Raw genomic sequence first — 18,948 nt, 5'->3', positions numbered from 1 at the left:
AAGTTAAAATTTAATGAAATTAATAACTTGTACAACTTCATCTAGGACCTTACATGAAACTTGCTTTTTATTTCCCTGGGAGTACCTGTGTGGGCCACTAAGCCAGTCAGCACCCCTAAGTACACACTCCTATACCTAAGTAGAGAAAGCTCCCACCCCTTTAAAAGACCATTAACACACCTTCAAAGTTGTTCTTTCTTTTAGTTAAAACTTTTTGAAGAAACGTATGAGGAACCAGCTCAGGTCACTACCTCACTCTGATTCATTCTTTTAGGCCACCCAGAGTACACTTGTCTCTGTACTAAAGTGAGCATGCCCAGAGCATTGGTATGGACCATCTTTCCTTTTGGAACAGGTGTTCTAGAACTTAGAACTGAGCATGCCCAAAACAGTGTTCACCTTTTCCAACTAGGACCTTAAACCAAAATGCTCAGAAATGTACACTTAAATGAGCGTGCTCAGAAACACAACCATCCTTACCTGTGCTTTCCTAAATAGACATGTGTATCTTCCCTGAATGAAATCCCCATCCCCATGTTTCCTTTTTTCCATGCGAGCATTACTTTGCAAATAACTTCTCTGCACTCCTTACTCCCTGTGGGTAATAAGTCTTCCTCCATTCCCTTATCTCCTGATAGTGCTCCTTGGGTTTGTGCTCACCTGAGAACCCATTGTGTTCAGTTATTCTTGGGGCACAATTTGGTGCCAATGACTCATTTCACACTAAGGCACTAGCAACTTTACATACCCTTGTCTTTGTGCCATGTCAACAAAGTGAAGGATAAAAATATATTATTATAAAGATAAATTGATCCCTTGAAAGGGTCTTGGATTTCCCCAAGAATCTTCAAACTACACTTTGGAGAATACAGGTTGATATTAGTTATACTCAATGCAGTGATGTATAATTTTGGCTTTTAAAAATTTTAAGATTATAGACAACCTCCTGAAAGCTCCCACTCCTTTAAACACTAAGAAAAGACTTCTTGAAAAACCAGCCTCTACTTCAGAGCAAAAGCCTGTCCAAGGAAGGGGGCGTGACCCTTGTCCTTGGAAAGACCCAGAGAGCACTCCTAGGCACATATCCACCCTGCTGAAGTTGTTTATCTACAAATAACAGGAGAGATCTGCTTAGCCAGGTATCACTGACTCAGTCAGGCTAGGTGAGGACCCATAGCAACCGCCTAGCAACCACCAATCAGCATGAGTCAGAGAAAATACCTGGGATGCCAGATGACCCTCCTAGTAGTTTATGGTGTTTGATAACATGTGGGAAACCTTGTAGTTCAGCACGTACAACCCTCGTGACCTAAACCAATCAGTTCAAATGAATCCCCCTCTTGTACTAACCAATCATCTCTACCCAACTTTTTCCCGCCAGTGAATGTGCTAATCAATGTTTAGTTGTTTTATGATTTTCCCGAGGTTTGTGATGATTTGCTAAGAGATGCTATGATGTATGTGAAGTCCTGCCTTCCCCAAAGAGTATATAGAACTTCTGCAAACCCTGGACTCAGGGCCTCTCAGCGTCACCAGTTGCTGTGCACGAGGAGGACTCAGCTAGCTCACAATAAACACCTCTTTGCTGCTTACATCTTGGTCTCTGGTGGTCTTTTGGGGGTCCCGAATCCGAGCATAACATTCTAAAACTAAGAAAAGGAATATCAGTAATAGCCCTGACACATGAAGCATGAACATAAGAAACATAGTAATGCTTGTTATAACATGGAAGATTCTGAGAACATGACATATTTAGGACAATTTCTATATGTCTTGTATATACAGGTGAGATTTAACACATTGTCTATCATTAACACTGCATGGCAGTGGAATAAAAACATTGTATTCCAACTCCACAAATGGTAGGATTATTTATCAATAACTTTATTATTTATCATAGTTTCTGAAGATTTCACTGTATCAGAACAGCAATTTATCAGTCTTTGATTATTTCAAATTAAACTCTGAATATTGTTTGAGCTACTTTTAAGGATTGCCAAAATGAAAGAGAAGGGTACAAAAACCCCCCAAATCATTAGAAACCATTTGTAATCATCTCTCAATAGCCCTTTCCACAGATAAAGAAACCAGCTTCAAAATATTGTATGACTTAGACAAAACCTTAAATGATTGATAGATATCCAAAGGTATATGAGGTCAAGATTGTGATTTGATCAACAACAAACTCCCCAGGTGGCCATCTGAATCATTTACTTTAAAAGAGAAAGCAAACCCTGGATTTTGGTACTTTACCTTAAAACATTGAATACTTAAGTGGGAATACTTCACTTTTCCATTATCAAATTATTTAAATTTTAAGTACTATCTCCAGATTTGTGCATGTCCCAGATTGGAGGGTGTGGAAGGTCCATAGACTAAAAGATATCTTTTTTTTTACTTTCACTTTTCAGACTCAGATTTCATAAAAGGAAAAAAAACTATCTTTGATATAAATGCCAACACTTTCTATCAAGGAGGTTTTCACTTTCTAAAATAAAGCAACAAAAACAGAAAGTGCTACACTATCAGGCCTCTGTAATACAATTGGCCTTTGATATTTTAATGGTCTTAATGGCAAGGACTAAGGAAAAGATTTTTGTCTATAAGCAATTACTAGCAGTCTCGATTGTGGAAACAAGAATCTACAATGTATAAATAATTTTCCTTGCTATAGCTAATAGTTGAGTACTGTGCAAATCCACTGAGAAGGTGGATCTTGAATGTTCTCATCGAAGATGTCCCCTATTTAATGTGAGGGAGGGATTGGTTGGCTTGATTTGCTCATTCCACACTCTATTAAAAATTATAAGACCACTTTGTACTCTCTCTATATTTACAGCTATGAGTTGTGAATAGATAAGGGAAATAATCATTTTTTTAAAAGTAACCATCTATAGAAATTATGTGGCATTTCATCTTATTCATGAAACCTTAACAAAGTTTTTAGCTTTTTAAAATCTTAAGACAGACTTAATTTCTGGAAAACTGATTTCTTATGAGAAGGTGTAACTGTTAAGCTTTTCTAGGTAAAGTGACCTTTTTTGATAATTTGGAGTGGGGAGTTACTCTGTTCCCAGAATAATTAATATGTACTCAAACATTACCATCTAATTTCTTTTTTTCTTTTTTTGGGGGGGAGGAGGATAACAGAGATTGAACTCAGGGGTGCTTAACCACATCCAAAGCCCTTTTTATTTTTTATTTTGAGATAGTGTCTTGCTAAGGTGGCTAAGGAACTTGCTAAATTGGGGAGACTGACTTTAAACTTGCGATTCTCCTGACTCAGCCTCCTGAGCCACTGGGATTATGGGCATGTGCCACCATGCCAGTTTGCCAGCAATTTCAAAGGCTTCAGAGACTGTTCCTCTTTAAACAGAGACAGGGTAAAACTTATCAATCCAAGAAAAATATTGCACAGTCTTTAAAAAGACTATGAAATCCTAAACTTGCTAATTATTTAAAAACAGCAGCATATACTTAAAAGTTTAAAGAGAAGATAGAAAGCGGGTTAAAAAACAAACCCTTTATTTTCTTTTAATACATCAATTTAGGGAAGAAAGGAGTCACAAGAGAATTTTGTCACTTTGGAAAAAGCAGGGAATACATATCTTCTTATTTTTTTCTGAATCTATTACATTTCTCTTGCCCCAGATATTGACACCTGATGTTCTCTCTCTCTCTCTCTCTCTCTCTCTCTCTCTCTCTCTCTCTCTCTCTCTCTCTCTCTCACACACACACACACACACATACACACACACACACTTCAAATTCTATTCCATGTTTTCAGGTTAAGAAAGGTGCCTTCAAACACTCATGGTGAAAATCCTTGAGGATGGAAAGCCTGGATCAATTCAGTAAAGTGAGACTTCCTATCTTTATTTAAGAGAGGTGTTAGCCCAAGACCCCATTAGGAGAATTATCTAGGGCTAGTATGGGGCTATCAGTCCTACAAATACCATTAAGATGTGTGACTCAAAGCATTTCCTGACTACCCTGAAAGCCACTGCAGGATAGCTTGAGGATGAAAGCAACAAATTGTGATGCTTATCAAAGGAATGACATTTTCTTCAATTATAGATATGTCCTGTCCCATAGAATTTTCTTCTCAGCATTTTAAAATTTCAAAGTTGAACTCAGATCAGTGTGAGCCTGGGAACTTAGCAACTATATATCATGCTGAAGCAAAACAACAAAACAAAAACAAAAACAAATACAGGAGGTATTTGATTGGGTTCCAAACTCATCTTGCAAACAGCACCTGTTGTTTGTTCTCACTGAATTTGTCAGACTTGTAATTAAGCAATTTAGGAAGTAGCTTAATTGTTTGTTTTGAAAAGCCAGGTGGCTTCAAGAATCAGAGGTGAAAAGAAATATAAAACTGTGTTTTTCAAAGTGTTGGGAGGGTGACTTCCATTGCCATCATCTGGTTGCTTTTAAGAATACAGATTCTGAGTTCAAGCTCCAGATCCATTTCATCAGAATTTAGAGTAGTGGGCCCTGGGAATATGCCCAGGTTGAAAGCCTTCTGGATGCTTATAGATGACAAAATAGACTTCCTGCACGTTTTATGGATAATTCTTAAAAGTATAGGTTTTCTCCTTAAAACTTCTTGGATAACAAAAAGAATAACAATGCTCTTTTTTTTTTTTTTTTTTTTTTGGTAAAATGTGATTGTGAAATCCAAAGAACTTCTGTTACCTTATGGTTGTCTTGAACACCATGAGGTTTATGTAATCTATAAGTTACCTGCTGGCACATTAATCTGGTAATTTCTATCACAGGTACTTGTGAGTGTCAAGTGGAAAATTGAGGGCTCTAGACTTAAATTTCTTTGGGCACGCAGAAATTTATTATCTGCAGGATCTTTGGAAAATCACTTCATCTAAGCCTTAATTTATCAATATGTAAAATGAGTGTAAGAGTGAAACCTTACCCTAGAAGTTAATTGTGGGAAATAAATACAATCATTATTTTAAAGCTCTGATAGAAATAAATGTTGGCCATAATTATTGATGTTGGTGAAAACACTGAGGTTTTAAGATGACAAGTGTACTTGTCCCTAAGAACTCACTCCTCAGTTGCAATGGACGTGTTTGATTTCCCCTGTTCTGATAGACTTCCTTCTGATAGACTAAATATTTTTAGATGATGCCCAGAATTCAAAAACTAAAATGCTACCAAAGACATTTTTCTGTGCACAGTGCTGGGGATCAAATTCATGCTAGCAGAGTGCTCTACCATCTGAGCTACACCCACAGCCTGTGGTTAAGTCTTCTGGAAGATTTAAAATCTGTAGATTTGATTTTCAATTCCTAAAGAAAAATTTCTTTAAAATATTGAGTACGTAGTATGGAAGGAACTTTGTGTATTCACCAAGTCTACCTAAAGCTTAGAATTGTGTTAGCTTTTTCATCACCATGACCAAAATACCTGACAAGGACCACTTGGAGGAGGAAAGATGAATTTTGGCTCACCATTTCAGAAGATTCAGTCCGTGGTCATCTGCTCCCAAGGCAGAAACACCAATCAAGAGGAAAGGGCCTGGTGAAGGAAAGCTGCTCCGTTCGTGACAGAGGAGAAAGAGAGAGAGAGAAAAAAAGGAAGAGACCAGGTTCAGATATAATCCCCAAGGCCAGAGCCCTGGTGACCTACTGCTGCTAGCCATGCCTCACCTACCTATAGTTTTCACCACCTACTCTTAAATCCATTCAAGTTATTAATCCACTGATGATAATCAGAGCCTCATGATACAATCATCTCACCTCTGAACATTGTTGTGTGGCCTAACACATGAGCTTTGGGGGGAATTTTTCCATATCCCAACCATGACACTCTATGTTTCAAAGGCTTAGAAGCAAAATTTGAAATATTTCCTTGAAAGAGTTTCTATTGTTTGAAAATCCTCTCCAAAACACATGTTGAAATTTAATTGCTGTTATAACAAGATTAAGAGGTGGGGCCTTTAAGAGATGATCAGGCCACGAGGGCTCTGCCTTCATCAATGGATGAAGACCATGATTTCAGGTGGGTTGGTTATTATGGGAGTGGGTTCCTGATATAAAGATTGAGTCTTCAACTTTTGTGCATTTTGACTTACCTTCCCACCATGAAATAACAGAACAAAAAGTCCCTTGACCAATGTAGGCAAGCCATACTCACAGACTTCCCAACCTCCTGAACCCTGAGCCGAATAAACTTTCTGTTGTTTTACCTGGTCCTACTGCAAAGCCGAGGGATCTTAGGCAAGGAACTTGCACTGAGTTCAAGATTCTTCATGTGAAAAGTGGATATCACATCATCCTCTCTATCTTTTCATAGTGTTGTTAAGAAAATAAAATGACACCAGCAACATTCACTGCAAATATCTCTTACTCTGTTACTTCAAAATCTATTATGTCTTTTTTTTTTTTTTTTATTGCAATCGTTGCTCTGTGAAAAGAAGTTACACAAATCCAGTCTGGCTCCTCTCAGAATATCCAACCACAGTATGGCACTAGGTCAGTTATTAGATATTAGATTATTCGGTATTAGTTATTAGATATTAGGTAACCAGTCACTAATTGAATCATGAATTTATTTGTTCAGGTAATATTTATTAAAGAAATATTATGTTAAGATATTATGTTAAGGACTCATGTCAGTTACCCCAGGAGACAGAGTGACATGAGAGGAATTCTAGCTCCAAGATTATATCTACTTACTTAAAAGGCAGAGGGTTGTGTCTGAGAAAACACTACTCAGTCTTTTAGCTAAATAATGGTTTTTCACCACTTCATTGGAAAACAGAATTTTGCTGGAGGAACTGGCTTCTTAGATAACTATGATTAGGAGAACTCTGCTTTTTCCAGAGGAAAACCCCAAATTGGAGAATAAGACGTAACAACCTTCCATTTCTTCATTGATGTCTAAGCGTCAGACCAGCAACACCGGAGGACCTAGTACCTGCTTTGCTTTCTTCCAGTTACTGAAGATTAAAGTTGAAAATAAGTAGCTTATTTAGATGAAGAAGAAGAAACGTATTCTATGAACTAAGCATACATAGTTCACTAATAGCACGGACACGGTCTTTCCTAGTTCTTGTGCTACCAGAGTCCTTGGGTGAAGGCCCAGCCCCAGCTTGGGCTCAAAGACCAGGCTTGACCACTCCTCTCAATATGTCGATTAGACAAACTTGAGCGTTGGTGGGCCACATTAGGAAGAACAGATGTGAGGGTACAGTGACAAAAGATCTGCCTTCAAGGGACTGACAGAAACTTTGGAACTTTATAGAATAGAGCAACAAAGGCTAGGGCTGGGGGCTCACACGGTAGGGGGTTTGCTTACCTGGTGGAATAAACCTACCTTGTTAGACTCTCAGCTGGTTTCTATGAGGTTCTGGAAGGTCATCGTTAGAGGGGGTAGTTTTGTTCACATTGCGAGATTTCTCCTGCTTTGGAGTCGGTGTCCTTGGTTTTCTTTCAGGACAATTGCTTCGTTTAGGGACACGCCCGTTATGGGTGTTCTGTTCTGTAAGGCTCGTCTTTGCTTGTAAGTAGTTTCAGTGCCTTATCATGAAGGTACTTACTAGTTGGGCCTGTTGTTCCTAAAATCCAAGGTAACTTGCAGAAGGAAATTGCTCAGAGAGGAAAAAAGTCAAAAGAGGCAAATGGCACCACAGATAAGATGGAGTTGGTTCATTCAGTGACTGGGCCCTCCACTAGCCTTTGAATAATCTTTAGCACCTAGTACTCTGCCTGGTATATGTAAAGTATATGTAAGTAGAGTGAGAGAAAGAGAAGGGGAGAGAGAGGGAGAATAAGAGCTTAATACTGATGTCTAATACAAAATATTCTTTAGCAATCAATCACTTGCTTATTTTCATTTTGATAGATGAATTTTTTGTTATCTCAAAACCTTCACGATGACTGACCTAATTAAATTTGATCAGTCTTCAAATGTTCAAGAAAAAAATTGTGTATATTGAAAAACAGATACATACATGTTAGCTTATATATATAAGATATGTATTATATATGATTAGTCTTCAAATTTTCAAGGGAAATCTTTCCCTCCAGAACTCTATTGATGCAAATATTAGGTCTTTTGTTATAATCACATGGGTTCCTGGGGCTATGTTCATTATTTTTATTTATATTCTCCATTTTCCAGATTAGATTACTTTTGTAATACACCCCAGTTTATGGGGTTTACATTTGTCCTTGCATTCTGTGTTGAATCTTTTCATTGAGTCTCTTATTTTGTTACTGTATGTTTTAGTTCTAAAATTTAAATGAGTTTTTTTTCTTTAAGATCTATTTTATTTTAGTTTAAACTTCACCTCTCTGATTTTATAATTGTGATAAGCACATTTCAAATGAGATAAATACTGTGCACAACTTTTTACATGTGTACTACATTGTTGTTGACTATAGGTACAATGTTGCAGCAGATATTTAGAACTTACTCATATTTCTAAAAACGTTAAATTCATTGATTTAAAACCCTCCATTTCTTCCCCTACCTCAGCTCCTGGAAATGACCACTCCACTCTTTAATTATATGAATTTGACTAGGTGCATTATATAAGTGGAATTATGCACTACTCGTGCATATTCATGCAGGTATAAGGTGGCCTTGTGTTAAATTCCATTTCCCTAATATTCAGTGATATGAAGCATTTTTTTTTTCATATATCTGCCGAGAATTTGAATGTCTTTTATGGAGAAAGATCTATTTGAATCTTTAGCTCATTTTAAAATCAGGACTTTGATATTTTACTTGTGAGTTGTAGGAGTTCCTTACATATGTAGAGATTTACCCCTTATCAGATATATGATTTGCAAATGTTTTCTCCCATTTCTTAGTTTGCTTTTTCACTCTGTTGATTGGTTTCCTTTGCTGAGTAGAAGCTTTCCCATTTGTCATGATCTTATTTTTTTATTTTTATTTTTGTTGCCTGCTTCTAGTATCATACCAATGAAATCATTGTCAAAAGTCAATATATGAAGATTTTCCCTGTATTTTCTTCTAGCTTTAATTTTACCTCTTATATTTAATTTTTAAAAATCGATTTAAAACAAATTTTTGTGTACAAAAGAGAACAACTTTATTCTTTTGCATGTGGATATAAGTTCTTCTCAAAACCATTTGTTGAAGAGACTGTCTTTTCACTATTGTGTATTCTTATTTTTGCTTTTCTTGATTAACTCACTTACAAAACAATTATTTAATTTTCTCCAGATGTGTGCCAAAGAGCAGAACTAACATTGAAATTATGGAAAGAACAATAGGGACAGATCTTAAAATATGTATATAATATGACTCTTTATTCTTGCACATATATCATATTTCATTTTTATTAGTGCATAATAGGTACACATAATATTGTGATTTATTTTTACATATTCTTACATGCACATAACAAAATTTGGTTAATTTAATTCCCCAATTTTTTTTGCCCTCTCTTCCTTCTCCCTTGTCCTTTTCCTCTACTCTACTTATCTCCCTTCAAGTTTCATAATATATCCCCCTATTGTTTTTAACCTTCTTCTTCTCGAGCTTCCACGTATGACAGAAACCATGTGACCCTTGGCTTTATAAGTCTGGCTTTATTTCATTTAGCATAATCCTCTCAAGTTTCATCCATTTTCCTACAAATGACATAATTCTCTCTCTCTCTCTCTCTCTCTCTCTCTCTCTCATACACACACACACACACACACACACACACACATTTATTTATTTATCTATCTATTCATTCAGCTACTGATGGGCACTTAGGCTGGTTCCCTCATTAGGCTAATGTAAGTTGTGCAGTTATAAATGTGTGTATTCATGTTTTACAATAGTATACTGACCTTAATTCTTTTGGAAAAATACTGAGGAGTGGTATAGCTGGGTCATATGATGATTCTATTCCTAATATTTTGAGGAACTTCTACACTGATATCTGTAGTGATTGGACTAATTTACAAGCCCACTAAAAGTGAACAAGTGTATCTTTTCCCCCACATCCTTGCCAGTATTATTATTTGTATTCTTGATAATTGGCATTCTAACTGGGTAGTGAGATAAAATCTCAGTGGAGTTTTGATCTGCATTTCCGTGAGTGATAAAGATATGGAACATTTTTTTCAAATACTTCTTGGATATTTATATTCTTTAGAGAAGTGACTGTTTAGTTCACTTGCCCATTTATTGACTGGATTCTTTGTTTTTATGGTATTCAGTTTTTTGAGTTCTTTATGTATTCTGGATATCAGTCCTCTGTTGAAAGAGCAGCTGTCAAAGATTTTCTTCCATTCTATAGGCTCTCTCCTCATGTACTTAATTGTTTCATGCCATCCCATTAACTAATTTGTAATAATATTTCCTGAGCTTTAAAAGTTCTATTGACAAGTTATTGCCTGTGCCTATAATTTGAACCTGTTTTCTCCTAATAGTTGCAATGTTTCTGGTCTAATTCCTAGGTCTTTGATCAATTTTAAGTTGACTATGGTGCAGGATAAGAGATCTAGTTTCATTCTTCTACATAACGATATACAATTTTCCCAGCACCATTTTTAAAAAAGCTATCTTTTTTCCAACATGTTTTTTGGGACATTTGTTAAGGAACAGATAGATAACCGCATCTATATGGATTGTCTCTGTGTCTTTTATTCTCCTTTGGTCTTCTATACCCTTCCATGGGTCTGTTTTTGTGCCTGTACCATGCTGCTTTTATTACTATAGCTCTGTAGTAAAATTTGAAATCAGATGTTATGATGTTTCCATATTGCTTTTATGCTCACTATATTACTTTGACCATACTGAGGCTTTCATTTTTCTATGTGAATTTTAGAACTTTTTTTCTTAGTCAAATTGACATCTTGATGGGAGTTGCATTGAATCTGTAGATCATATTTGGTAACATGGCCATTTGAATGATATTGATTCTGCCTATCCATGAATGTGGAAGGGAGATACCATCTTCTGGTATCTTCTTCAATTTGTTTCTTCAGTGTTCTATAAATCTCCTTGTTTAGATTTGTTCTTAGGTTTGTTTGTTTGTTTGTTTTGGTTTATATATTTTGAGGCTATTGTGAATGAAATTGTTTTCCTGATTCCATTTCATGAGATTCATTATTAGAAATGAATATAGAAAAGCTATTGAGTTTGTAACCCCCTACTTGCTCAACTTATTAGTTCTGGAAGTCTTCTGATGGAATTTTTTTGGGTCTTCTATGTATAGAAGATGATATAATTTGCAGTGATAATTTGATTTCTTCTTTTCCTATTCATATCCACTTTGTTATTTTTCTCTTGAATAATTGTTCTGATTAAAATTTCAATCATCATATTAAATAGGTAAGAGGGGACGTCCTTGTCCCATTCTTGATCTTTGAGGAAATATTTTCAGTTTTACCATCTTTACTATGTTGTTGGCTTTGGGTTTTTCATGATATTCTTTGTGATGTTGAGATAAGTTCCTTTTATCTCTAGTTTTTTTTTTTTTTTTTGTAAATGGATGTTGTATTTGGTTGGCTTTTTTCCTGCATTTATTGAGATGATTATGTGATTTTTGTTCTTGATTTTGTTTATAGCAGTAATTGCATTTATTGATTTGTACAAGTTCAGCCATCCTTATGTCCTTGGAATAAAACCAACCTGGTCATGATGTACAAATCCTCTTAAAGTGTTGTTGAATATAATTTGCTAGTATGTTATTAAGGATTTTTGTATCTATTTTCCATCAAGGATTTAGGTTTGTAATTTTCTATCCTTGATGTTTCTTTGTCTGCTTTTTATATCAAGGTAATATTGGCTTCATAGAATGGATTTGGAAATGTTCACCCCTTTCTATTTCCTGTAATAATTTGAGAAGCTTTGGAGTTAGTTTTTCTTTAAATGTTTGATAAAATTCAACTGAGAATGCTTCTGGTCCTGGGCTTTTCTTTGTTGAAAGGCTGTTTATTACTGTTTCAACCTCATTGCCTTTATTTTGGTCTCCTTAGGTTTTCTATATCCTCTTGTTTCAAATTCGGAAGGGCATATGTTTTGGGCATGTCTGGCTAGGTTTTCTGTATCATCTTGGTTCAACTTTATTAAGTCTAGAAGTTTGTCTACTTTTTCTAGACTTTTCGATTTATAGGAATATAAGTTTTCAAAATAGCCCTCAATGATCCTCCCCATTTTTGTCATGTCTGTGGAAATATCTCCTTTTTCAGCTCTAATTTTATTAATTTGTGTCTTTCTGTTCTTTCTTTTGGTTAGTTTGACCAAAATTTTTTCAGGTCTGTTTTATCTTTTAAAAAAAAGGATGTTTTATTTTATCAAAATTTTCATTATATTGATTCTTTATATCTTTTAAAATTCTCTGATAAATTTTGGCTCTGACTTTAATTATTTCCTTCCTTTTATTAGTTTTGAAATAGGATAAATCATATTCCTTGAAGGCCTTGAAATGCACCATCAGTTTATTTATTTGGGATTTTTATAATTTTTTTAATGTAGGCATTCATAGGTATAAACTTTCTTTTTCCAACTACCTTCATTGGTGTACCAGAGATTCTGATATGTAGTGTCTCCCCTCTAGTTTAATCCTAAGAATTTTTAAATCTCTTTCCTGATTTGTTTACTTATCTCATCCATCATTCAAAATTATATTGTTCAATTTCCATGTGTTTATGTGGTCTCTATAGTATTCCTTGCTGTTGATTTCTAATTTCATTCCATTATGATTTGATAATATGCAAAGGGTTTTATTGATTGTTTTTATATTTGCTAAGATTTGTTTTCTGGCCTAACATGTGGTATCTTTTGTGGAAGGTTCCATGGGCAGCAAAGAAGAAAGTGAGTTCAACTGCCATTACATGTAATTTTCTACTGATGTTTGTTAGATCAATTTGATTTACAATTTATCTTTCAGGTCTGAAAAATCTACTCTGTTTATGTCTGATTGACCTTTTAGTGAGAGGGTTGTATTGAAATCAATCAATATTATTGTTTTTAGGTCTATCTGAGTTGAGTTGTGTTAATTAATTACACTGCATGACATGTATTTATGAGACATACATATTTACACCATCGCATCTTCTTGTTGGATTTTTTCCTTTGCTAGTATGAAGTGACTATCTTTGTCTCTTCTGATTAATTTTGGTTTGAAGTCTGCTTCGTCAGGTTTCAGAGTAACTACTCTCCTTTGTTTGTGGGCTCCATGTGCATGTAGTATCATTTTCCATCCTTTCACTTTCACACTTTCAGCTTCCTATTGTCTTTGTCTGGAAGTGAATCATTTGAAAAAAAAAACAAAAATCATAGAGTTGAGTCTTTTAAATCCATTCTGCCCATCTATATCTTAATTGGAGCGTTGAAATAGTTTATATTCAATGTCATTGCAGAGAGATTTTTGTCATTTCCTGGCATTTTTATTTATTTGTAATGTTTGTGTTTCATTTCCTTCTCTCCTCATCTAATGATATTTTTCCACTTGTGAGCTCTGGAGTTTGTTTTTAATTTCTTCATGGGGTAGTATTTCCTTATATGTTTTCTTACGTAGCGGCAGCTTACTAGTCAGGAATTCTTTTCGCTTTTGCTAAAAGATTTTCATTTCTTCATCTATTATAAAGGACAGCTTTGTTGGATATAGCGATCTTGTGCGACAGTTTTGTATTTCAAGGAATTTATAGTTTCTGTTGAGAAATCATAAATAAGTATGATTGAATCACTTCTAAAGGTGATTTGGTGTTTTATTCTTGAGGCTTTTAAAATTCTTACCTTGTCGTGTAAATTATATATTTTAATTATATGATGGAGAGGCTCGTTTTTTCACCTTGTCTATTTGGAATTTTGAATGCCTTCTATATCTGAAAATCCATGACATGTTATAATTAAAATACCTACCATACAGAATAAAATTCAATTTTTTTTCTCTTATTATTTTCCTGAAAAGATTATCTATGTCATGAGCTTGTATCTTGAATCCCTCTTCAATTTTAATAATTCTTAAATTTGGTCTCTTAATGTTGTCCCAGAATTCTTGTTTATTCTGGTCATGGTTATCTATTTTCCTTTCTTCAATGCAGTCTGTGTATTCAAGGGCAGCCACTTTGTCTTCCAGCTACAATATTCTGTCTTCTACATGGCCTACTCTATTGGAGAGGTGTTCAACAACAATTTTTGTTTGCTTTACTGTACCTTTCATTTCCAAGATTTTCATTTTGCTCTTTTACAATCTCTCTCTCTTTATTGATTTTCTTATCCTTATGCTAAACTGACTTTCTTAATTCTTTCAGTTCTTTTTCTGTGTTCTCTTGAAAATTCATTAATTTTTAAATAATCATTCTTTTGAATTATTTATCCATTATTTCATCTATGTCAATATCTTTGGAATCTGCTGTTTGTGAATTATGAACCTTAAAGGAGCTGTTATATTACCTATTTTTTTTTTCATATTACTTGTATCTCTATGTTGAGACTTGTGCATCTGTTGAAATGGATGTTCCCTCTCTTTCAGTAGGAGGACCTTTTTAGAGCAGAGCCTTCTCTCACAGTATTTTGGGATATCGGGTTGCAGTGAAATGTTGAATACATTTCTGAGTTTTCGTAGTGTAATTCCCCTGCTAGTTATTTTGTGATATTTAGAGTATTTTTATATGTTGTTTATTGTATCAAAGCTTGAGGATCCCATTTTCTCTGTAGATCTTACAAGACTGTGGTTTTTCTAGCAGGTCAGACAGTTGTGTTATCCACAGTAGAATATATTGGGTACATACTCAGTGATTACTCTTCTAAACTTGACAACTCTGTATGTTCTAAAAGGATATGGGAGCAATCTACAGTGAAGCCTCTTGCAGGTGTAGGGTCTGCAGTCTGTTTTTAATTCTTTCTGCTTTTGCTGCAGGAGAAGATATTGATGAAAGATACTTGAGGTCCCCCCATAGACATTTATGCTTGGGGTTAGTCATCAGTTTGGAGTTTTGTTTTGTTTTTTCTTCACCTATTTGTTGTGTTAAAGTATTGCTAAAGTTTGAATGGGTTTAGGTTGTGTATGGAATAAGGATACCTGTATCTTAGATAAGTTGGGTGTGAATCTTCGAAGCTGAATAGCTACTCTGTGAACTCACAGTGTCACACTAAATTCACAACACCTCACAGAAAAGATGGAAATAAAGAACAGCAATAGCAGTAAATAGTAAATGGCATAAAAAAAAAATACCAGGTGTTTACAACCCAAAATCCCTCAAACCCAGAAATGGTGGCATCAGCAATTAACAATAGCAACAACAATAAAGTCAACAGTGACATTCACTGAACTAATAACTGCAACCTAAGTGGTAGGGACAGAAACTGTATAAATTAAATACTTATGGAAGATGGTAAAAAAATATATTTCCTTAAGAAAAAAAGACAATGGAGTAAGAAGGCAAAAGAAAGTTTAGAGTATTCAAAAGGTGACAGGGAAGAAAGCAGAAGAGCAATATCAAATGAAGTTCATAAAGAAGAAGAAGAAAAAAATGAAAGGAACAAGGAAAAAGAGAGAACAAGAGGATTTGGCTATTAGTGAGAGAAGAAAGGAGAGAAAGAGTAATAGGAGAAACAAACACCAAAACAATACAGAGACAAAAATTTCACTAGTCCTCCATCAAAGGAAAAACAAAGCAAAAGAACAAAAGGATAATGGAACAAATGGTAATAAACAAATACATATATTCATATACAGACAAAAAGCGATCAGCAGTGCAAAAATAATTCTTAATGAAATATGAAAAAATTGTGTTGGCTGGAGTAGTCAAAACTAAGGACACAGGTGGACACCGTGAGTAGGGAAGGGTATCCAGCCTTTTCACCACTGGGCAGTGGTAAAGGTCCTGTGTTTCACTGGGCCTCACTGGCATCATCCCAGAATGGAGCAGGAACAGTGCTGGATGTGAAGCTCTGGGATCCCTAAATCCTCCCCATTGGTACTTCAGGGGACTGAGTTTTCATTACAGCAGACAGGCAGTACTGGTTTCTGGTTGAGTCTTTGACATCACCCTGGCAGGAGACTGTGGGACTTGGGGCACCTGGTTACAACCAGATGTGGTGGGATATCTAGGCTCCCAATGGGACCTTTGCATGGATGGGGTGCTGCCACAGTTTGTCCTGCAGTATTTGGCTGGAGTAGAGCAGTTCTTATCTAAAAGTTTCCAGTCTTACTAGGCTGTCCCTTCCCTGATCCTCTGGCTGAAAAGAGGAGGCTTTGACAGGGCTTTCTTGTTGACTGAGCTTGTCAGCATTTCTGGGTGGCCGGCTTTTTCACCTCCATATCTGAAACTTATAAGGCAAAAAGGAAATCCTAGGAAACTCACTGTGTCAGTCCTCTGATCCCAAGGTCACTATCCCATCTGCCTTCTTTTCTCTATGTTTCAAAGCCTGCTTACGCATAATATCCAAGGCTTTTATTTAGTGAGAGAAATTGGAAAAATTATGTGTACTCTATCTTCCTAGAAGTAGAAGTTGACTCTATGTTTGAGAGTTACTGTGATTCCTTGCTTTAGTGAATTCTACATAGATTTGCAAAATATAATGTGTGGGGAATTAATGAATCTATAAAATCTAATTTAATTTGAAATACTATCAATGAGAAACTTTTCAAAAATTGAAATCTTCTGCACTGAGATGGCATTTCAGGTATTCCTAGGTTCTCACCTCACTCTAAGGAAGCAAAACTGAAAATTATAGAAGTTGCACTATGGAAAAGGCTTATCACAGCCTAATGGCACTAATGAGTAGTCATATGCCTCATCTCTGTCCCTATCAATGTCACAGATGTACATTTATAGACTGACAAATTAGAGCATATGTCATTATAAAATATGATATTGGTCATTATTTTTATAATACTCTTATTTAACTTTCAAAATCTTGATTGAGGAGAAGAGATAGAAGTACCCTTTATACAGGCTGCTAGAATTAGATTTCTCACTTTGAAAGTCATACCTTTCAATTAGCTAAATCAGAAAAGTTTAGTAGACCCTTAGAAAGTTTTGAGTTTTTCAAAACTGGACTGAGTTCAGTATTGACTAAATTCTAAATGGCTTTGACAGGTCACAGAAAAATCAATCTGAAGACTAATTTTAGCTTAATGTCAATGTGTTTTCAACTTATATTTAAAGTATGCATTTTATAAGGTCTAGCTCTTATTTTATGTGAGTGGTCCCACACACACCACTCACATATGAATATGCTTTATACAACAAAGCTAACTATATCCTTGCACCTGCACCTTCTGGGTGGCAATAGCTTGACATTGAAACCCATGTGATGAAGATGTTAATTTTCTACTCTCTTTGGACAGCAGAACAGATGCTGTATTAAACTTCAAAGGGATCTGACTACGTTCTGAGCTTCAATAATGAACAACAACTTTTCTCAGCCTGCTTTAAAAAAAACTAGCAAAACATACAAAGGAAAAGGGACCAATGAGGAATCCATCAGTCTTTTCCTTCTGAAATGTTTTTAGGAATAGAGAGGAAGTTAAACTCAAAACATTTGATCTTTCCCAGGAAAAAGATCTGGACTGTATTTATTGATTTTCAAATCCGATTGTTCATCCTGTGGCCTTACATTGTGGCAAAGAACCCACCTGCATCATGAGAAGATGAGTTCTGGAAGATAATTTATTAAATAGCTGTACAAAGGGCTGGGATGTGGCTCAGTGGTAGAATGCTTGCCCAGAATGCATGAGCTCTGCATTTGATCCCCAGAACTGCAAAACAATTGTATAAAAAGAGAAAACCCAATTAGTGATAAGCTTGTCTGTTTTTATGCATTTCTTTATTAGCTTATCTCTTTTTAACTGTTGAATTTAGCTCACATCATACAGTTAGAAAAGGGTAGCCCAAAGGAAAAAAAAATAAAGAATTAAGATGCAATAGTTTTGAGTATTCTGTAGAGTAGGTTAGTTCTTGAGAGAAGAAAGAAGATCAATGAATCTTCCAGTCTCCCAAATAATGAGCATTTCCAACTCTATTAGAAAATTTTTATATTTCTGTAACACTGACTGATATATTGCAAGGGATTCTTTTTAAAAAAAAAAACTGAGATTACTTTTTCTTTTTTGTAATAATTATTTTTTAGTTGTAGTTGGGCACAATACCTTTATTTCACTTACTTATTTTTATGTGGTGCTGAGGATGGAACCCAGGGTCTCACACAAGCAAGGTGAGCACCCTACTGCTGAGCCACAACCCCAGCCCCTGCTTTTTCTTAATACTATACCCACAATTGAAAATATCTTCAGACAAAGCAGATGCAGTTTGAGTTCTAAGTCTGCCAAACCTAGTTTGGAATATCAGCTTCATTGTTTGACAGCTGTTTCATTTTGAACAAGTAGATTAACATTTCTGACCTTTGGTCTTGACTTCGGAAACATGGTGTTATAATAATGACCTATAATCCTTTAGTCAAAACTCTTGGGATCAGATATGTTATATAATATAAAAGAATAACATTTTTATGTATAAAGTTTTATTGAGGAAATTGTTTAATATACAGTTATATATATGTATATATAGATAAATATCTATAGTTACATATAGTTATATATGTATCTACAGTTTTATATATATATATAGTTATTTATTAAATTTTTATATTTATAGTATACACACACACACATACACAGTTATTTATTCAGTTTTTACTTAGGCACTTTTTATGCACCATGAGTAATGCAAAAACGAATACAAACTGTCTCTGCTCCCTAGGAGCTTACTATTCTGTATAATAGATTCAGATGATTAGGAAGAATTGATTCATTCCAAAGACATAAACTTCTTTGGGAGCTCAGAGGAAGAAAAGTAATTAGGTTGTAGTGGAATAACTCAGGAAAAATTAAAAATTAAAAAGGAAATAGTATTTGGACTTTTTCTTCAATTTTATTATTTTTTTATGAATTCATTTTATTACTTTTTTTGTCTATTTTTGTCATTTTCTCTCTTTGGTGAA

Source organism: Ictidomys tridecemlineatus, chromosome 7 (assembly GCF_052094955.1).
Source record: "Ictidomys tridecemlineatus isolate mIctTri1 chromosome 7, mIctTri1.hap1, whole genome shotgun sequence".
NCBI lineage: Eukaryota > Metazoa > Chordata > Mammalia > Rodentia > Sciuridae > Ictidomys > Ictidomys tridecemlineatus.
The sequence above is the reverse complement of the archived record's forward strand: the minus strand, read 5'-3'. Positions refer to the sequence as shown.